This window comes from Simochromis diagramma, unplaced genomic scaffold (genome assembly GCF_900408965.1).
Source record: "Simochromis diagramma unplaced genomic scaffold, fSimDia1.1 OVJJ01000216.1, whole genome shotgun sequence".
Classification (NCBI taxonomy): domain Eukaryota; kingdom Metazoa; phylum Chordata; class Actinopteri; order Cichliformes; family Cichlidae; genus Simochromis; species Simochromis diagramma.
Genome location: NW_024386883.1, coordinates 23,781 through 46,340, shown reverse-complemented (window position 1 = coordinate 46,340; position 22,560 = coordinate 23,781). Strand labels below are relative to the sequence as shown.

Below are 22,560 nucleotides of genomic sequence, written 5' to 3'. Positions count from 1 at the left end.
TGGATACGCTGGGTAAAGCATGTTGAAGATGAAGCTACCAGGCAGGAGGAAAAGAGAACAAGCATAGAGGAGATTCATGGATGTTTTTTGTTTAAGAAGGTTCCTAACTCAGTGAAGTGACTGGAATTATCTGCTAAACAGCCAATAAGAGCTGTTCTTAAAATGCTTAGGAAGGGAGCTCTAGAAATAGAAAGCAGACTGTATCATTTTTCAACAGGTAAATATAAGAAAAGAAGATGTATTTAATTTTACAGGCTTTTAGATGTAAATTATTGTAATGCTGCAATCACAGGTTTATCCATTCAGTGTTTTCTATAGTTTATATATAAAAACCCAGCCATTTCACTTCAGTGATAACCAGAAACAGCTCAAAGCCAGCAAACCCTATAAAGGAAGTGCCAAGTGAGAATGAGTGATGGAGGCCTAATAAAAAATATTACAAAATAATAAGGAAATTACTAATAAAAATATTAATTTTTAATAAAATAATTATGTAATTCACAAATGGGAAGAATTGATGGATGATCAATATTTTTTTAATATATATAAGGTGTAGATAGAAGTCTCTGGGCACTGTGTGTGAGGTCCCAGGGGCTGAGACTCAGGTGGAGCTTTATCCATAGGAAAGCTGCATTGTTTTTAACAGCTTCACCAAATGAACCTGAAATCTGTGTTTAACAGAAGACCTGTAAGATGTGTAGAAAAACACCTAACATTATTTGATTGATCATGGACAGTTCCTGTGATAATTAAAGTACCGTTACTGTGCCACCTGGGTAATTGTGCACATGGCTCAGATATTAGTCTACTGCACTGACACAGTCCCATTAATAGCTATATTCTGACAGACATCTCACTGTGTTTGTAACAGACTCAATAGAGAAAAGTCTCTGCGCAATTCTGAAATAAAAAAAAAACTCAGTTTAGATCATTTCTGATATGTTTCATAAACACACCAGTATAATAAGTGCGGCTCGGCTCGTAGCAGGACTGCGTAAACAGTTTAGGATGAAGCCATAGTTTTGGCACTTTGCTTACAGTTTCGAACCATCCACCTGTGTCAATTACAGATTCATTCATAACATCTTGCAACAATATCTTTGTAAGGAAGGTTGTTCTCATTTGTATGAGCCACATAAAACAACAGGGTAAGAACACGTTATGGTGAAGTATGCGTCCATTTGGGTAGTAAAAGGAGATAGGAAGTACTTTTGAAAGAGGGTGTAGAGGATGTTGTGCATAGGTTAAAAGAGAGGCAACTGATCTGTTGTGGTGACCCCTAAAGGGAGTAAGTGAAAGAAGGAGAAAACCTCATGGCCTTTCTTACTTTTAGATTAAGTAACACTAAATAATGCAGTTTTACTCAAAATGATGCAGAACTGTTGAGACATATATTTTCATTATTTTATTACTGTCGCCCTGGGTGAAGTTTTCTGGGTGATGCACAGTCATGTTTTACAGCCTGACATGTTTTCATGATGAGATGTTTTTGAAGCACACATTTTTGCACACGTAGAAACAAATTTGACAGACTTATGTATTTAAATAGTTCATGCGTAAACATTAATGGTATATTATTCACACGTGTTCACAAAAAACCACAGAATGTATCGGTGTTATACTGAAGCTGAACCCTGCACACAATTCCTTGAAAATCTAAAAACTGAAAAAGCTCCATTCATTGGCTTAGATAGAAAGACTCATGGAAAGGTTGAGAGCATGTCTGAGTCTCAAATAACCACCAAGGTGAGGTCACTATTTTATTTGGGAAGCTGAAAATAAATACCCTATGCTTTCCTTCTTTGTAACTAGCAAAAAATGAACAAACAAAGATTACGTATAAACTTCTTTTGAAGTTTCTCACCGTGCACGGCTGGCTGACACAACACCCATCATCACAGATCACAGCAGCAAAGCTGTGATTGTTATTGGATTTTTGAGTTGTGGCTTCACGTACTCGCTCACATACGTACACTCTCAAGGTTCCCTCATGATCTCCAGTTAAATTGAAAAAAAAAGTTCTCTTGCCGTTTGCTGTGGTTTGTTCAAATATTGCTTTTGAGAGAATTGGCAGCTTATGTTCACTTCGTCATTGTTTGAAGAGGACTCTTTGTGTGTGAGTGTGTGTTTATGTGTGTGGTTTGACTCCACGATAAAGCTTTTTATATATAGAATAACAGTGGAGGGATGGTGTAGATTTATTTCTCCTCACGTAGAGCCATGTGGTCTTTGCCCTGTTCATGAATAGCTATTCACCGGGAAAATTATAAAGGAAAATGATGTGCGACGACTGGCAGACTGACACGCTTTCTCGCAGGCAGTTGCAAAAGAGTTTTCTTTGCAGACAAAACATCTATGTGGCCTGAAAATGATTTGATATGCTGTGGTGTCATTCTCCCTTCTGGCAGCATCCCTTCTGTTACGGTCATGAATAACGAAATTCATTATTTAATAGTCAGTCCGCTGTGAAATACAAGTATGTCTTAACCCACTCGAAGCATTTGGCCTTGTTTCCCCTCCTGAGGAGTGATTTAGAGACACACATCCTGTGAGAGGTCTATTAGACAGCATATCTTTTGACAGATGAAGTGAAGGAGTGGGGGTGTTGGCCTATTTGATCATGCTTTGGATGCAACTCTCACAACAGAATTGTTTTAGAGTGTTACATGCTACCTTGTCTTTAGACATAGGAAAAACCACAAATCAGTCTAACTTTGTACAAATGCCTCCAGAACTGATCTGCAGGAGTGTGATCTGAACATGTGCTTCAGCTGCCTTTTTCAAAAGGAGTTAACCTTTCCTGTCACATAATTTTTCTTCTGTTTATATGCCACCCTAGAAATAATGCAGATTTATAAATAAAGCATTGTGCAAAAGCAAAGAGCCACCTGTTATTTCTTTATATTTTGATTGGAAACTGAAAAATAGGTCCAGTGATTTTTGTACAAACAAGAACATAGAGTATATAGGGCAAAAACAGAGTTTTCACAATTGTAATGAGCTTGAAAGTCAATCTAAACTCTCTTAGGCAGCTTTCTTCTTCAGGAATAGTTCTCCAAGGGTTCTTGAAGGACGTTCAAAGCTCTTCTTTGGATGTTCACTGTCAGGATGATCCCACACCGCTTCAATAATGTTCAGGTCTGGGCTCTGGGCAGGACAATTCTAGACTGACAGATGTTTGGACCCCAGTTGCTTTGACCTACAACACAGCATTTAAAAGCATATCTGCTTATCCACTAACATCTCAACCATTTTCATGTATGTGAAGTATGCATGGTATGCATGAGTAGTGACCTGTAATGCTATAGCTGTAATGTAAAATAGCAAACCAGAGAAACTCAGTGAGGTACAACTCTTCCAGCCTCAACCAACTGCATATACTGGAGTGACTCATTTGAGCTGTTGCACCCTTAGCAGTTTACCCATGCAGATATTACGCACTGAACTAAAGGTGGCGCTGCAGCGTCCACTGATTGGTTGGACTGAGGAGAAAGTAGGGGACAGGTACGACTCAGCGGTGCGCCTCTCAGACCAACAAACTTTACGTGGTCTCTGTGGCTGACCCAGAGACCACGAGTCACACAAATAAGCCGAACAGTGGTGTGTGAAACAGCCAAAATGTGATCTTCAAAACGCCTTAAAATCTTCAGTTGTGTTGCACCCACGCGATAATCTACCTGTAGTGTTGTTTGGCCGAGAAACCCCCAAACGCAGACAACTGAAAGGCTGGATGGAGGTCCAGCCACGCCCCCTTACGGTAACCCTATGGAGAGGGCGGTATTGGATGGCACTTTCCTCCAATGACGTCGTGAGAACAGGCGGGGCTTAAAAGACCGCCTCCGCTCTTCGGCAGACTGCAACCAGCCTGCTCACGTAACTTAATATAGTATGTGGACCAGTGGGCGGGGCTGTGAGCGCGGCCGCACACTGGCTGCTGCCGGAGGCTCTTCATTCAGCCTGCATGAGTCCGCGGACAGGAGCCGGACTGACCAGCGCGCTCTAATGAACGTGTGAGGTTTGTAGGCTGGGTCACCTCAGCAGCGTGCTGCAGCCTAAATACAGACAGCGGCAGGAATCGTTAGCAGACTGCAGTGCAGTTTCACATGTGAGCAACTTTCTGGAATGTAACACGTCTGAGTTTTATTTGTTAAAACCCAGACTCACACACACAAACACATACAGCCGCTCCTGTTTGGATCCTTATTCGGCAGAATAAGGTGAGTGTCCGGCTTTGTGCTCGTTACTTGTTACGGTTGTTATAAATGTGGCTTCAAATTGGAAACTTTCAAATAATAATAATATTTTAAAAAGTTGTTTTTAGTAGCTACCCTCTTCTCCTGGCTCAGTCTGCTTCACAGTGTTTATAATAGCAATAGATGGTATATCTGCTTCTTTATGTCCCAATCAAACACATACATAACTGTTTAGACTGTTTTTTGTTTTTTTATTTCTGTTTACTAAGTGAAGAAAGTCTTAGTCCTTTAGTGTGTGTTATAATCATTATATTGTGGGAAGCTGTGTAAGAATTTTAGTAAGTGCAGTAACTACTGTATAATGGAACCTATGTGCTGACCTAGCTCTGAAATGTCAGTTTTTTCCATATGGAGACACTTGACTCCATCTGAAAAAGGAAGATTCTTGTGTGTGTGTGTGTGTGTGTGTGTGTGTGATTTGAAATATGAGGAATGAAATATGAATGTGGCTTAATTGGCACGAACAGACAAACAAACTAGAGTCTGATAAGCCAAGACACTTGTCCTAGTAAAATCAGCTCTGATATACATCTGAATGTCTGATCTGAATGACCGATGCTATGTCAGTCACAGCTGTAGTTCGGGGACCTGATGCGAAACAAAACCCAGAGCCAGGGATCCGGGGCATTTTGGTTGTTTTTTATCTTTGCTCCAAAGTGTGCTGCTGTCAGAGTCTAAAAGATTATCCTGTGTGTCCATCTACTTACACTCGTGTTGAGGCTTGTGCCATTTTTCCGGCTTGCTGTGTCAGTGCTGAGGTTGGCCCAGGAGCCATGAGCAGTGATGAGGATGTGTGCTGACAGCTGAGCGGGGCAGGATGAGGCTGTTCCATGACTGACTGAACTGGGCTGTTCATTGCACCATATGCTCCTCTTTATATCGTGCTGCTAAACATTTGGGCCTGCCTCATGACTCATGCTGTCTTCTTCTCCCTTTAGCCAATTCTAATCCTGCTGCTAAATGGGACAATCAGAACATTGTTACACGGTGAGCTAGAAAACGTTGTGGATTCCACTTTTGGCATTAGGTCTACCACTATAAAAACAGTATATAGGAGTCAATCACAATCCTTTTACAGCTTCCAGTAACTGACAGGTATCATGGAGAAGGCCATCCACCACTTGTCAGACTAAAAAATTTGGCCTCTGGGTGATAAACAAATGTAGAGTGAGCCTGGACCAGCTGTGTCAGTAGTGCACTGTGCACCACTGACACAGCTGTCAGACTGTGTGGGTGTTTCGGTTTTTTTTGTGTGTGGTAACCCAGAAGACTGGTTTGAGGGTGTCAGGTAGTGGGGTTTAACCATTAACAGTGCTGATCACCTGATACACGAGTCTGTGCACAGAAGAAAAAAGGGAAACCCAATCTGCTAAGGTTCTGCTAAGATGTGTTCGAGTCAAACAAGGATTTCAGAGTTCTGAGAAATGCTGCCACAAATGTTACACATCTGTTTGTTTTTTTATAACCAACATTTATTGTAATGTAATTCGCTTGCCCTGTACTCAGTGGAATGGCAATTTGAGACTTTTCTGCTCTCAAATTGAAAGTTTTCTTCTCTAATCTTCTTCATGTGGTCTTTTTTAGTTTTAGTCTCCTTCCCCGGAGACCTTTAAATGCAGGGAATATAAGTTATATTATAAGTTCTATCTGGATTTATTTCACCTTTAAGTATAAACTGAGCATGGGGCCTTGTAGACATTTCTGTCCTGACATATAACTGTGATTAGTGTCTGTGATTTTTTCTTCTTCTTTCATCTCTTTGCTGAAGCTATGCTGTGGTGAAGGTTAGTTAACTGATGACACATAGCCTCTTCTCTGATGTTACAGAGCATGTTGTGGGGAAAGTAGGTTACTGGGCCATGTCCTGCAAGCTTAAACTGAAAGCTAGTCTGAATATTGCTAGAGCTGCTTAGTGTGACTGGGCATGCACAAATGGTGTAGGTCTGTGTTACAGCAAAGGGACTCCTCCTGCTTTCTGTCTCTTTAAGAAAACGGAGCCGCGCTCCACATAGAATGAATGTTGAATGTTCAACCCATGATGATTCATCACAAACACATGAAATGGGGTGTAATCTCACAACAGGTTGATTAATAGATCAGAGGTTGCAAATAACCAAGTCCCGCTTACCTCCGAACACCAGAGGTGTCATCTTTTTGTGTGTGATTAGCTCATTTTGGCCTTATTGTCTCAGTACTGACATTGACTTCAAGTCTTATCACGGTGTTTTGCTTTTTTCTTTAACAAACCATATTGATATAAAATCTTCCACAGAAAACTAGAAGGCATACAAATACAATGTAAGACTTTAGGTTAGCCAGTTATTTCCACAGACATCAAGAAAAGCAGACATGATCACCACAGTGGCATGCGTACTTGGACAGAGCAGCAGCCAAAACATTTAAATAGGTAAGTTCGAGGTAATAAAACAGAAAAAAAGCTGAGAGAGATGGGAAACAGGCTCCCTGACTACATGAAAGAGGCATTCAGAGTATTTGTAATTTCCATCAGAGCTAGACTTTCACTGCTTCTTACCAACAACAGCTCTTGTTGTTTCAAGTGTTTTACGTGCTCTCTGTCCCAGAGGAGACGTGCATGAAGCAAGTTACTTTGTTGCGTGTGAGTCAAGATAACAGCTTTTTTGTGACACTATTAAACACAAACAGGAAGTGTGTGTTGTAGAAAACAGCACAAATGAATGACTGTGGAAAGAAAAACACCGTTCTGGCAAATCAGTTTTGACCTCACAGGTTTTAATGGTTAAAGACTTATTTATCAGTGGAAAAAGTTGCGATTAAAAAACATACAAAGGGAAAACAACAAAAATACAACACATCTGACACACAGTCATAATTCCATCAGTTTTAATAAGATTGTGTTTTGAAGATGGCTGCAGACCCTCACTGTTGCACCTCTCTCCTGATCTCCTCTTTACATATCAGTAACAATTTGAAACAGAAATTTGAGATTAGGATTCATCTCTCCATCAAACCTGTTGCCACTGATTTTCAGTCCAGTTCTTGTGTAATCTGGCACACCTCAGCCTTTTCTCCCTATTCACCAAGGCCATTTCTGAGGCTTCAGTGGATAGTCTTTTCGTTTGCCCTCGACTTTTTCATTTCTCTCAAAAGCTTTTAAGGCCCCAAAGCGAGATATGCCAATTTTGTACAGCTAACAGCTCCTTGGAAATAATTTTGTTAGTGTAAAAAACAATTTTATTCATGTTGAAAATGTGCTATGTTTTTCTTTTTCATAGATTCACCTAAAGAAATGGGAAGAAAATGTGTTTTTCAACAGGCTTCTATTAAAGTTCCTAAAGATACTTGTTAAAATTGATTATTTGCTCCGTTGTCTGTTATGTGAGAACACAACTGGGTCATCCTTTGAGTTAGGTCCATTTTTATGCTTGATTGTCTCAGTGTGAAGTGACGTAATGAATTAACAAGAGAAATGACTCCTCTTTGAAAAAACCCTTCCTAGCCTGGAGAACTGCTACTCAAATCCAAAAATTCTAAGAAAGGCTGGCTCCTTGGAAGCAAAATATTGAGAATTGAAGGGTTGTTAAAGACTTTTACAGTCTATAAATCTATAAATGCAACTGACTATCGCAACATTGTTCCAGAAATGCTGTTGTTTGTGTTGTGGTTTGACTGAGACTTCTCGTAATTGGCCCCATTGTCCATGGCTCACTTGTCTCCTACAAAAGCCACAGTGATTTTTAATGAACTTCCCCAACAGCCAATCAGAATCAGAATACTTTATTAATCCCGAAGGAAATTAGGCAATTCTGTCGTAAACACCAGGGTGAAAAAATGAAATTAGTTTAATTTAAAGTGTCAGTCAAATTGTTATTATTATTATAGTATTTTAATTAATTCGTTTATTTTTTAACTATATTATATTCAATATTTGATATTTATATATATTTTTTTCACATCCAGTTTTATGTCTAAGTTAACTATAATAACCTTGTTTAGGACAGAGCTGAATGTTAAGGAAGTTAACTAAACCTGAAATCACTGTGGCTTCTGTAGGAACTTCCTTCAACTGTAGTTAAAGTTTAATGACCATAATCTTACAACCAAGTGACCCAAGGACAATGGAGCCAATTACAAGAAGTAATTAACTCAGTCAAACCACAACACAAACAACAGCATTTCTGCAACAATGTTATTATAGTCGGTTGTATTTATGGAAAACATTTTTTATTTAGATACATGTACAGTGCAAAAGTCTTGAACCACCTTCTTCTAAAGGGCCAGAATTTCTTGCTAAAGCAACACCTTTGAATTCTTAATTTGGTGTCCAAGTCTAATGAAGTTGTCAAAGGGAATAGTTTTATTGCTGTGCACTTGCTGACCCCGATGTTACCCCAGATCATATCAGCTTTCTGTTAGCTGAGCTTTCTGATGTTGCGCTCTATTGCTCTATATCTTAGTAGTTATAGCCTTTCATTTCCTGGAGATGTGTTTTGGATCTTTGTCACAATGACAAACAAACTGAGCTCAGACCATGATGTTATGTTAGCTCTGCTGGGAAAGCAGTGTTGCCATTAATTTTGAACGAATCTCCAACAGCTGTCAACAGCAAAGTCTTGCAAAGATGCAGCAATTTGAACCAAAAATCTCAAATTTACACTTATGAGAACAAAATGCAGTTTTTCTTTGGTTCATTCAGGGTATTTCTTTGTCCTATTGTGTCTTTTTATTACTTGTTGGAATTGGTAACCCATAGGAATCAACCCTTAAGGCCCAGTTTACGCAGTCTCATCCGAATATTTGGTGTTAATGTGTGTCCGCTACTTGAACTCTGGGAAGTAATGTGTCTCTAATGTGAGATGCTGGTAACTCTAATGAACTTATCCCCTGTGGCAGACATAACTCGTTGTCTTTCTCTTCCTGGGATTGTCCCCATGAGGATTAGTTTCATCAAGGTGTTAGTTGGCTTTTGCAGCTGAACTTGGGAAAAAAAACCTTCCAAACTTCTTGAAATTTGACTGAACTTTATATCTTAAAGTTATAATGGAATTTGAATTTTTCAGATTAGTGGTTCTTGCTACAGTAGCTGAATATTGTTGTTGAAGCGAACATGTTTATGTTTTAATGGTAAAATCTGTACAGAATCTATAATCCTAAAATTCAAATAGGGCTGTTTTTTAAGGCCCAATTATAATTGGTTAATAAAAATATAGAAAAACCACAATTATGATTTATATCAAACCAAGTTGGGTGCAAACTGGAAAAAAAGCAGCGAAGGCTTGCATTTGAGAAGCTGGAACCAGGGAAATTGCTTCAGTGATTCACTATCAAACTAGAGGGCATCATCCTTGGTCTGAGACAGCTTAATCAAGCAATATCACACAAGAGTGAGTGCTGTTTATTGAATATTAGTACAGCTCTGAATGGTTTGCAGGGACAAGGCCACAGCCATGCCGATATTCTCTAAAGCACTATGGCCTTGAGTGAGATATTGCTATCTCAGGTATAAAATTAATTAAAAGTAATAAATGGCAAGAGATTGTGCTTTTTAAAAAAAAAAAATATATATATATAGTGTGGTTTATTTTTTGATGTATTCGCCTCAACCATACGCTATTAAAAATGGACTGCTGCCAGAAAATACATAAACACATTAACTTGTCGGCTCCTTTGTGTAGGCATTTTTTTTATATTGGAACTTTATTTCAACTCTTTGCCTCAAGTTCCATGTTACATGATTTTGCTATGGCACTGATTCTCAGGTTATGGTTGGTGTAAGAAGTAAGTGTCTTTGCAAATTCTGTGTAACATCTGTCACAGCTGGGCAGAGAATATTTCAGAGCCTTTCTGTTGCAGACAGCTGGCTTTAAAGCAGCCACAATTTAGCTTTACAGTCAAATATAGGCGAACAACTATATTTAGCAACTTTGAATGCATGTGAAATGTGTATTGTCCAATAAAAATCAGTCAAATTACTTAGTTAAAATGATTATAAAAACATTGAAGTGACGCTTACCCTTTAAAGGCCAATCCACAGCCTTTATTTGTTGGCTTTAGATCGCTGTTGTCCGGTATTTCTGATTCTTAGGTAACATATTTCAGAGAACAATGACTCCTGATGGGAAGTAAGAAATGGTTCCAGTTGAAAGCTTGTACTAAATGGTCCATGGAATCACATGGCACACACCTTATCATTTCCTTATATCAGTGCTGGCATATTTTTGTGACAGTGATAATGAAATTGTTACACTGACTCTGTGGAATTCTGCTTATTTCCTCTCATAAAATTTGTTTAAGAATCAATAAAAGACCCAGTTAAGAAAGTGGCCTATAAGGATAATCAATGATGGCAGAGGTGTCAGTACAGTGTGTAGCAGTATTTGGGTTAAGGCCAAAAGCCACTGTTTATTTACACCATTTATTGCTACAGGGTTTATCTTCTATGGTGCTAGAAGCAACAGTCGCCATTAAATTAAATTAATACCAAGTGAAACTGACAGTTTTAAATTATGAACTTCTCTAAATGATGATTTTTTTAGGTTGTTTGTTTGTTGATAATCTTGTGCGGCCTACTGTGTATGTCTAAATAATTTCTATTTGTAGTGTTTGTTCAGACTGTTATAGTTTTTATCAAACTTTGCAGACACATCCCAGCCTTATTTTCTCTGTTTTATCATCTTTAGACTCTTTTGACCTGTTGGTCTGATGTGCTGTTTGGGAATTTTTAGACTTGTGAATACTTGATCAATCTCCAGTAAGAAGATAATGTGGAAGCATTTATAGTCGTAAGGGCAGACATAAGACAGACATGCAGACTGTTATCATTAATCAGAGCCGTTCCTTTTTGTTCCATACCCCTCGATACCGAGGCCTGCTTGCCTTTTGCTTCCTTTGGCCAGTGGAACTATGTTGCACATGACTCCTGAGAGTATGACTGGTATTCATGTCACCCTCTTTGGCCTTGTAACTATGACAGACAAAATGTTCAGCACCAGTTATATAACTGCCTCTACTGACGTCATCAGCCTTGCTGGTGTCACTGAACTCTTGCTCTAAAGCACACAGTGATTGTCCTCAGTAGCTGCAGGCTCAGAGCCATTACGCCATCATTAAGACATTTGGCTTTTTCAAATCTATTTATTCCTTTTATAAAAAGAGAAAGCTTTCCTTTTTCTGGCACTGAGACCAGTCACATTATGTCAATTTGCTTCCTCTCTTTTTATTTGTGGCATGAAATGACATTACCTGAAACTAACGTGTGTGAGAGCTCCTCAGTGACACTGCACTAATACTGACCTTTCGGAAAGGTTTTTATGGTACTTCATCATTCAAAGGAGTGAGGATCTACATAAATGAGGTTCTTTTAGAAGCTGTTATCATCATCTGAGTGATACACAGTGTGCTTTGTCTACAAATAAATGCTCCCCCCCCCCGCCCCCGTGTGTCTCTAAAATATAGCTGATTCACAGGATGTAACATTTATTCTTGCTTCACTACAAAAGGTTACGTTTAAGAATCGGGTGTGGCCACACATTGTGTGTCAGATGAAGAAGAAAAATGGGCCTCGCAGTATGTGTGTGACCTAGATCTAGTGATTCAGATCTCCAGTTGAGGGTGTTGGCTGCATGTGCATTACAACGTTGTTTGCTTTAGTGGAGTCACAACAAGATCGTGTCAGGTCTGATGGTGAAATGAAAAGGGCCCTCCCACACACATTTCTTTCTTCCTTTAATGTTAAGTAAGCCATATGTAATCTGTGATGTCATGGGGCAAAACCTGAACATGTCCACTGATGACGAACTGGAGAGTTCACATAGTGCTGTGATACTTGAATTTCATTCTTAGTCTGGGTCCAGCCAATGAGTTCATTACACTTTCCTACTAAAACTTTCCAGTTTCTGAGGTTTTTTTTTTTTTTTTTTTTAAATTTAAGTGTTTAAACTTTTTTACTGATTTTCACTCACTGTCCACTTTATTAGGTACATCTTGCTAGTACTGGGTTGAACTCCCTTTCCCATGCAGCACCACCTTAATTCTTCATGGCACAGATAAAACAAGGTGAACTCAATGTCACGTTTAAGAAGTCAGTTTGAGATGATTTGAGTTTTGAGAGATTATCCCGTAGAAAGCCATCATCAGGGTACACTGTGGCCATAAGTGGTTGGACAATATTCATGACCTCATCCAAGCTTTCATGTTGTTTTCACTCCAAACTGACCCGACCGTCTAAATGTTGCAATGCAAGACTCATCAGACCAGGCAACATTTTCCCAGTCTTCTCCCAGAACAGTGGAAAGTAGCATAAGAAAGGGCACGAGGCATTTTTGCCCAGAGTAATGAAACACCTCTTCGTTACACCCAGAAAATTTCCCCTCACTGGAAATCTCCTTTCTTCCCTTTTCCGATGCTCGATTTGAACTTCAGCAGGTCGTCTTGACCATGTCTACGTGTAAAAATGTGATTGGCCGATTACATTTTTTCCATTAACGAGTAGTTGAACAGGTGTACCTAAAAAAGTAGCTGGTGAGTGCACGCGCATCTTAAGAGAAACACAGAAACATATGATAAAATTGATGGAAATCTACAGGAAGTTCTATTCCACCATCAAGAGGAAGCCAAAAAGACTTTTTTTCAGTTTTTTTTACAGAGCTGGCAGTGATTTTAGGTTTCCTGACGGACACTTCATAATTCATGAATTATTATCACATTAAAGCATGAGTAATGTGCACACATAGTTCCACTCAGATGCAATGGCCTCTTTAAGCTTAGCTGTCTGAAAGAGAGAAAACCAGTTGTGTTCCTTTTCATATTTGCACATATACACTGTAACAAAGGTTTATGCTCACAATAAACATGGTGGAATTTCAGTTATTAAATTCAATGTAGGTACAAGAAATCCCTTTAAGCCAAAAGTTCTTTTGTTTGCGAGGTGCAGCCAGTCTGGAGAAAGTTAACAAAAAGAGAGGGTAAACAAAGCTAAAGTAGCTGCACCTGAACTGCGTGGCATGCACAGCTACTCCAAGAAGTCCAAGAAGACAAATGTAGTGTAGGAAAGAAGCATTACAGGTAAAAACATAAAAATATGAAAACTAGTCATTATGCGAGTTGTTTTCCAGAGACTTCTGATGATCCAGCCTTCTGTCATTAATAATGTAGATGTTATTAATTCACTTTCTCAGTTGACTGAGCATCCATCCTGATTACGTGTTAACATTTGTACTACTTTTAAACCACTCATCGGATGAATAAAAGATGCACGATGAGCAGGTTTTGTATCCTGTAGTTCAGCTGAAATGTTAAACTGCCTAAAATAACATGAAATATTTTCATGTAGCTCAAAAATAATCAAATCGAATCAAATATCTGCAGTCCACTGCTTTTTGTTTCGGTAGAATAAGAATTAGGCAGAGTGGATATTTGGCCATAGAGGAAGCCAATATTCAATGTGTTTTAGTCTTTCCTCAAAGAGAATAATTTATAAGCTGCTTTCTACTGTTCTGTGAAACTTAAGAGAGGTTTGCGTGCTCTCAGGAGGAGAGCATTGAAGATATGGAAGCCATCGTTTCATAACCAGGAAAATGAAACAGCAATAGATAGGAATGGAGACATAAGGTCATTTTTTCCATGGACTCTTTGCGAAAGGCTATTTAAGTTCACTTCAGAGTCTGTGCATAACAGAGGGGCCGGTTGCAGTTTCATAAACACTCACTGGTGAATTCATAACAATGACGTTCGGGTGAACAGCTCAAAAATGCTTCATTTGGAGGCGATGTTTAAGAATGAGACAGAATCTAATCAAAGATCTAACCTGGCATCCGAGCTTGAGTGGTGAAAAGAAAGAGCTCCGCTGCCCTTTCCACCCATGCCCCAGAATGGTGACCCACATATTTGCTCACACTGCCTTAGGTAATTGCATCTTTTTTTTCTTTTTTTTTCCTGAGCAGCAGCAGCAGACAATAACAGGCTTGGAGTAACTGTGATTCATTTGGAATTGTTGAAAGAATATAATTATAAGAAAATTTGAGAGTGGATCTACCTGGTGAAAGGATGTTTGTTTTATGGGACTGCTTTCTCATTGAAAGGATGCGACCACCCACATTCACCACACACTCCGTGCTGTGTGGTGAATGTGTAATTACAAGGCACTTTTGACTAAAGTGTTACCAAAAAGTAAACGTGGAATATATGAAGAAGAAAATCTACATAAAATATGCAGGTTGACTAATGGTTGACTAGGTTGATGGCTGTGAGTTGTGAATTAGTAGCTGCGAGGTTGATGTGAACTAGGATTCATGTTCTTAGCTGATTAGCTGATTATTCAACAGGTGCATTAACAGGTGCAGTTAGGAAAACAGGGTAAAAGAACAGTTTTTTCCCCCCACAGGTGTGGATGTGTTAAACTGCTCTGAGTAGAGTGGGGTTCAGCTGTTGCCTGGGGCAGGATTAGTGTGGAGCTTCTGTTTGGTGGTGATGGGCAAAGCTTGTGGGAAAACTCTCCCGAGAAGGGACATAATGAATTGTTTCTTTACTGTTTTCCTTTTTTCATTTCATGCATTTGAATGAGCTCTAAGGCTTTAGCCGTGGTGCTCCATCTATACTCAATTACACGGTGTGAAAAGTCATTGAGCATCACCTCCGGATGTGATTTTTCTTCCTTCTGTGAGACAGAGCTCACTATTTTGAAGCATTAAGCCACATATGTCTTGAAATTCTTTTCATTTGTTCTTCTTTAACAAGTGGCGTTGAGGTAAATCGTTTGTAGCCTGTAGCTGAGCCCACGCTAACAAATTTCTGCTAAAACGAAAGCAACTGTTGCACACTGATAACATGGTGGTGTAGGTCGACACAGCAGAAAAGTGTCAATGATGATGTCTTTAAAAAAATAGCAACAGAAAGCTACTGTCCCGTCTTACTGCAGTGTTATTTTCATTTGAGTCAGAAAATAAACTTACTCGTGTTGCATCAAGTCACTGTGTGCCACACCGAGCACACAGTCCATATAAAGAAATTTAAAATTAGGTGAAAACTCCTGTAGCAACCCAAGCAAGTGACCATAGTTTATCATAGTTTAAGAAAGATGATACATGAAAATATTGACACAGGGCTGATCAGAAAGACTAGTGTATTTAGAGGTATATTTTACTTTATTTTACAGTAGAAAAATATTAATTATGGAAGCAATAAATGTTAGTATATTGGCAATGCAGTGGCTTATAATATACACTTTATTAGGTACACTTTTCTAGTACTGGATTGGACCCCTTTTACCTTCAGAACACTTTAATTCTTCAATAAACTGCGGGAAACCTTCCTCAGAGATTTTGCTCCATATTGACATGATAGCATCTCACTGCAGATTGTAGGCTACACATTCATGATGCGAATCTCTCGTTACATCACCTCCCAAAGGTCATTTGAGTTCAGTGAACTCATTGCGACGATCAATAAACCAGTTTCAGTTGATTTGAGCTTTGCCACATGGTGCATTACCCTGCTTGAAAAAGCCATGAAAAAGATGGGTGCACTGTGGTCATAAATGGATGAACAATACTCGGGTCGGCTGTGGTGTTTGAACAATCCTCAAATGGTACTATGGGGTCCCAGCGTTTCATTTTGTTTAAGCCAAATTCGGACCCTAAAGTCAAGATATTGCAGCAGAAATTGAGACTCGTCAGACTAGGTATGTTTTGCTCAATGTGGTGAGTCTGTGTGAATTGTAGTCTCAGTTTCTTGTTCTTAGCTGGCAGTGGTGGGACGCTGTGTGATCTTCTGCTGCTATAGCCCATATATTCAATGTTGGATCTGTTCAGAGATGCTCTTCTGCACTCCTTGGTTGTGATGAGTGGTTGTCTTGAGTTATGCTGCCTTCCTATCGGCTTGAGTAGCTTGGGCCCTTCTCCTGTAACCTCTGGCATCAACAGGGCATTTACCCCCAGAGAACCGCTGCTCTCTGGAGACTTCCCTTTTTCAGATCATTCTCTATAAACCCTAAAGATGGGTTTGTGGAAAAATCCCTGTAGATCAGCAATTTCTGAAATACTCAGAGCAACCTCTCTGGCCCACTTAAATCAAATTTCTTTTCATTCTGACAATCGGTTTGACTTTAGCGGATCATCATCAGACTATGTTTTCATGCCCAGTTTTAGTCATGTGATTGGCTGATTAGATATTTGCACTAAAGAGCAGTTTCAGCATGTGTACTTACAGTATTAAACTGTGTAGATTTTGGCACATATACTGTAAAATTAACAGTGACATGCTGGAAAACCTTGATGCCAGTATTAAACTTTAGGTTAACATGTACATTTATTGCGTAGCAGTCCTGAAGCTTGTATCTCATCTGTTGTTGTGGGTTGAGAGTGAGTTAAAACTGCTGTAAGGAGAAATCAAAGCATGCAGCCAGCAAGGTTGCTTTGGCACTTTATTAATAGTCAACAGTATAACAAATGACTTCCTGAGTTATGTATGAGAAATCTTGTCGACCAGAAGAAAAATGGAAACCGGCAGCTTGATGGGCATAGCTGGGAGAAAGTAGACACTACACATTGTTACCATGGGAACACAGAGTGAACAGCAGTGCCACCGTCTAATTAATGAAAGTCAGTGCTTCAGCAGAGGGCCGCAATGACATCATCAATACCAGCAGCACAGATGTAGCGAGAGGCAATATGGCTTAATGTCTGAGTAATTATACAAATAGTCACTTTTCACTGATGAAGCTGGAAGCAGTCTGGAAAAAGGTGCAGCATGTAAAGAACGCAATGATGTGACTTCATTATGGAGTGACGCCCGCTTATGAGCACTAAATGTCATCTCATTATCCAATAGCATGACCTACATAAAAAGAGCGCCACTAATCTCTATGTAGGCGGACGGTGAATAATGCAGTAAAATGTGGGAGATCTTTATGAATCTTAGATCTTGTTGGTTGCTGGCAAGGTAACAATGGACTTCAGAATGTTTCTATACAATCAGTCTGGCATCCTGTACTATCTGCTCAATGATTTGGTACTGTAATGTGTGTGTAGTGTGCATGGAGTATGCTATAGAAATAAGAACACAACACAGATCTTTAGCTGCTTTCAGTTATTTGAAAGTCTTTCATTTGCTGACTTATTTATTCATTTAATACACAACAGGTGTCAGGAGTTTCTGTGTTAACATGTCATTAAATATGTAAATAGTGGTCATCACTTTATATGAGAGTTAACAATGCAAACAGGACTGCAGTATAGCACAGCAGTGCTCAGAGCTAAACGCTACTGTCAGCATATGTTTAACTGCCTTTAATATGTTAGCGTGCTACCATTTGCTAATTAGCACTAAATTCAGCACATTTGAGAATTACATGAGAAAAGCCATTTTGGCCCAGTTTTGCAATATATTGAAAACATACTATTGCAGTTTACTCTGAGAATCTTCAGAAGACTAAATCTATATATAATTAGGTCAAGGGCTCACCAAAGTCACTAAGAAACATTTCTGGGAATCATTACCCAGTCAAGACAAACAACCGCCAGACCTGATTGACCAGCACTGTCATCCTTAAAACTAAGCCACTACACACAGCAGTGGTGGTAATTAGGTCAGAGCGCCACATCCTTGTTAGATTTGCTCTATCAGCCCAAAGAACATTATTCGTTTGGCACCAACACTACTCATTCATGGAGGGGCACATTTGGAAGTATTTGTGCTCTAAAATGTTTTGGCGAGAGCTTCAGAACTTACAGTGTCGGACCTTTGAAAAAGACAGTCCCAGTGCTGTGTATGCATTACTGAAGCTTGAGGAAAAAATTAATGGAGCATTAAGAGACAAAGCAAACATGTACTTAACGGGAGTTAGGTGGTGGAGGAATCCTAAAGTGAAGCACTCTGTTTAGGAAAGAAAAAGTACTCACTGACTTTGGATCTTTTTTTTCTGATACCTTTTAGGGCATCACAGTTTCAGAGTTGACAGATGGGTAAATCTGAGTGTACCTTATGCAGTTTATTAACTTCATTTTGCTTAATTTCTGGATGGAGTTTGTAGATTTTTACCAATCATAACCCCATGAAGCCTCTGAATACCTCTGTGTGGTCTAATTGTAGGTTGTTTGAACTCCTCGTGACTGATTTATCCTCCAGGACTTCTGTCTGTTTCATTCACCAGCTCATATGAGAGAAGTGTCTTTTACAGGTCTGATCACAGTATAAGCAAACCTATATTTTGCAATCTAGTTTCTAGAGGCATATTTACAGTTGATGCTTGAAGCTGACTCTTAATAATTATTTACTATTATTCATGCTTTTAGTCTGAAGTGCATCGGTTTGCTTCTTACTGTTGCCAGACTGTAAGTGAAAGTACATTTTATTCTAGTACTTTTGTGAAAGTGACTTAAGCCTCCAGAAACCATCAAAATTATCTGCAGTAACAAACCTTTCGTTCTTACTTTCGCTCGCTTTCTTTCGTTCTTGAGCAGGCTGAAATTGCACGCGTATAGTTTAGTTTTCCGTTTTTGGTTTGCTTTAGCACACAGTGCATTTTGCATAGTTTCTTTGTTTAAGTTGAGCCATCGCAAACATGTAAATTGTGCTGTTTCTTCTTTGAGATGGCTGCATTAACGATAGCTTCCTCAGGATACATTAACAATACATCATTCTTGTTATGTTTTCTTCTATTTTTCTTTTTTCAACTTGTCAGCACTTCCTTTTTTCCCCCAAGGTTGAATTAGGTCAAATTAGCTGTGCTGCATGCTCTACGACTTGATCGGCTACATTTCTTCAATATAAATAAATCCATTAATTACAACAGGTAGTGACTAAAATTTAAGGACAGTTCACCTCTTCCCAGCCCTACCTACCAGAATTGTCATCTACCTGACTTTCAAGTTTCTCAGTCGTGACAGAAACTAGAGCAACCAGTGTGATCACACTATGGGAGTAACACAGAAAGGGACAGCACTGAGTGCAACACTGAATTTGCTCAGTGCAGTATGGGGGTGTCAGAGGTGCACTGTGCCCTCCACTTTGTTGGATGCACTGTTACAAACTTTAGTTTTAAGTAATGCAGACCTGTCAAACTAAGCTGTTCCTTCTGCTGTGTTTTATTTGTATTTTATTTTTTTTTAAATAGTATATCTTTTTATTCATAGAAGATACTTAGGGGTTCTGCAGATATCCTAGCAGTTCTGCAGTCACTTTCATAAGTGCAGGACTGAGGATGTTGCACAAACTACACAGATGTTAGGTGTGCAAGAAGTGTGTGAAACTGTGTAGCTGCAGTGGTGCAGCCACTATCAGGAGTGGTAATACAAGGCTTTTAGTTTCAAGGTTGGTTAGCGCTGACAAATCACAGCGGAGTCATGCCAACGATGCAAGAGTCAGTTAAGAAGGTTCAATCACCTGATGGAGGATGTTTATGTCTCCAGAGAGGCTTCATGTATAACTTGGCTGGCAGAACTGGCATCATCCTGGTACCACCTCATGAGCCAGTCACTGAAATTGGGACTACTACAACAGCTGCAGGCTGCATCAGCTGTGTGGAAAATGTGACTCATTACATTAAGATGGTCATTGAGACAAGTGGTCTGCATATCTACCGTGGCCTCAAATGTGCGTCTGGAGTTCAGGGACATCTGGAGAGAAATTCAAATCATAAAACATCACGACGACCGGCCGAGCCAGAAACAGACGCTTTGACTTTGAAATTATGTGTCCATGGGTTGTTTTTTTTAAATTCCAAATACTTTTTTCCTGTCTGGGTTAAAACATTGTTTTTCTTTTGTTGTCACCTTAGCAATAAAACCCGTATGCTTTAAAAGCAATGCTGGGAAAAAAGGACCCAGAAGGACCCACAAAATATAGAAAACAAAGTAAAGATTTTCATGTCATCTGTTCAGATTATTTTACTGAAACTGTTCTCTCCTCAAATTTTTAATATTTTCTTGCATTTTACAAGTTGCTCTGTTTTATTGATTTAAATGGATTTAGCAAAAACTCTTCAAAGTACACGCTGGCACTCACAGGTCAACACTCACACTCTTCATTATGAAAAGCTCAATTTTTCTAATTAAGAACATGCACTTAAAGCTCTCTGATGTCAAAGGCTAACTTGTCAAAGCAGTTGACACTCACTCTCTAATGAGATGAGGCACAACAGGTGACAACGTTGATTCTCTTGTGCTCTGTGCTCTTTATTCACACGAGAACTGGCCTTGATTACAAGATCTGCCATTAAAGAAACATATTTATGTAACCCAAAGTATTTTAAATAAGAAGGAAAGGATAGCACATCAGTGCAATCAAAGATGTGGCTATTTCCTACTGAAAATTTTTGTTTTTTTTAGTTATTATTTTACTTAACATTGTCTAAATAATCCAAAATATGGTCTCCTCAGTTGTTTGTGAGTAAGCAAGCCTCACATGCAGTTAATAATGTAAACCATCTATGTTGCTAACAAGTACAGTAGAGCTTGATATTTGGGAAAGTATAAGTGTAAAAAGAGTCTCACATTTACACATTTGGCACCTACCGTAATTGTTCACGATTACTGTTTTTAAGATTATGGTTGTTAAAGATCTTTAAAAATTAAAGGTGCATTCAGAAATGTCATAGGGAAACAAAATAACTAATTAGTCTACCTACCATTGAGTTATTAGAAATCATTTATCAAGTAATGAGGGCTATAATCAGTAGCAGTGAAATCGTGGCTTTAGCCACATAGACTAAGTGGCATCTATCCATACAAAAGCCATCCATACATGTCATGTTAATAAAATTTAGGACTTGGTTAAAATGGCTGGTGTACTGATAGGCTTTGTCCAAATAGTACAATTAGATAAACTACTGATATGACTGTGACAGTCATATAGGCGTACTACAGTAAAACCTCTGCCTCATTTTTTTAACGCTCCAAATAGTTTCTCCATGTAAATGCTCTCTTTGGTTCTTTTAACATTCTCGACATGCCCACATCTGTAGCTGCTTGTGAAGCCACTTGACAGACACAAAATACTTGGAGGCTGTCCATCATTAAAGCTTGAAATTAGTCATGTAGACTGCTGACCCACATTTGGGACTTCAGCTGAGGAGAGAAGGGAACCAGGAAGTTGTTAAAAAAAAAAAACACACACACATAGGAAGTGTATGGGGAAGTACTTAGGGGGCAAAACAAAAGTCTACAGCATCTTGTTTTGCTTATACATTGAGGTGTTGTCATCTTTCTGTATGGCCTGCCTCCCTTCACCCTGTAGATTTAAATAAATGGTTTATAAACTTATAAACAGGGTCAGACAGGCTAATCTGCTCTGTGTTGCTGGCAGGGAGGAGGCACCGTTCACCACCTCCTCCTGCCCATGTGATTTGCCTTAATATACCAGCAGTACCTGTAAGGTCAATTTGCAGCATGCCATCACCCCCTCCTATAGATTCCTTCTTGTGAATGTAAAACTATATCTTAGTAGATTAAAGGTTAGGCTCCTATGGCCAAGTCTCGGTAGGCTTCACAGTTTCAAACAGTCGGAAAACTGCGGTGCAAAAGCCACATTACAAATCTACTCTTCTTTGCATTGCTCTAATGACATTTTAGTGGGTTGTTATTATTCATTAAGCACGTGTTAAAGATTGCAATCTGCCCCCTTCCTTCCCGGTCACCAGCGCAGGTTTCTTTCGGTTGTGTTGCACAGCATTGCTGCTTATGCTGCTGCTGCCTTCGTTACCCGAGTATTGAGCTACCAGCTGACCTACTTTCTCTGCTCTCAGCCACTCGGTCCTGTTTACAAGCCGCTGCCAGCGGAGGATGTGGAGTACAGACCCTGGAAAAGAGAGAGAGAGAGAAAGACCGCAACTACAGAAAAAAAAAGCCACGAATTAGAAATTTGGTCCTCTGTTGTTGATAAATTAGGACTGTCAAAGCCGTAGAGAGCTCACCGGCGATTAATAACAGCACGTTATTAACTTAAGGCGCTGTTATGCAATTTAACGCTTTCAGCGCTCTCGCTTGGTTAGTCAGAGGCTGCTGATTGCGCTCGGCTGCTATGCTGTAGTTTTTACATTTTTTTTTCTTTTAAAAATGACTAGTTTGGTTAAAGTTAAGTGTGGATTCGGATTTCTGCTGGAGACCTGTTTTCAAGGTATGTGAGATTTAACTTAAGCTTTCAGTTTCGCGTCACTGTGACAGACGAGCGCAAAATGTTGTCATAGGCTGCTGCCACCCGCTTACTCCGTTTTATATGATCAAAGTTCACGACTGGACTCTTTTCCCAATAAAAGAGAGGTGGGCGAAAGCGTGTTTATTAGACGGAGCACAGGCTGATTTGGCTGGTTTGGGTAAAATCCAGGTGTCCGTATGTT

At 39.3% G+C, this 22,560-nt stretch overlaps 1 protein-coding gene across 2 annotated transcripts in view; it reads left to right on the top strand.

The window, feature by feature from the left end:
* The first annotated feature begins 3,929 nt into the window (after positions 1-3,929).
* The window catches only part of npas2 (neuronal PAS domain protein 2), a 42,220-nt gene continuing 23,589 nt past the window's right edge, over positions 3,930-22,560 (top strand). Inside the window, exon 1 of one of the 2 annotated variants that reach the window (XM_040032686.1) lies at positions 3,930-4,217. The gene's annotated coding sequence lies outside the window, so the exon portion shown is untranslated. Of the gene's footprint in view, positions 4,218-8,128; positions 22,341-22,560 lie in introns of those variants that run through there. The other variant, XM_040032687.1, reaches the window with a different exon arrangement.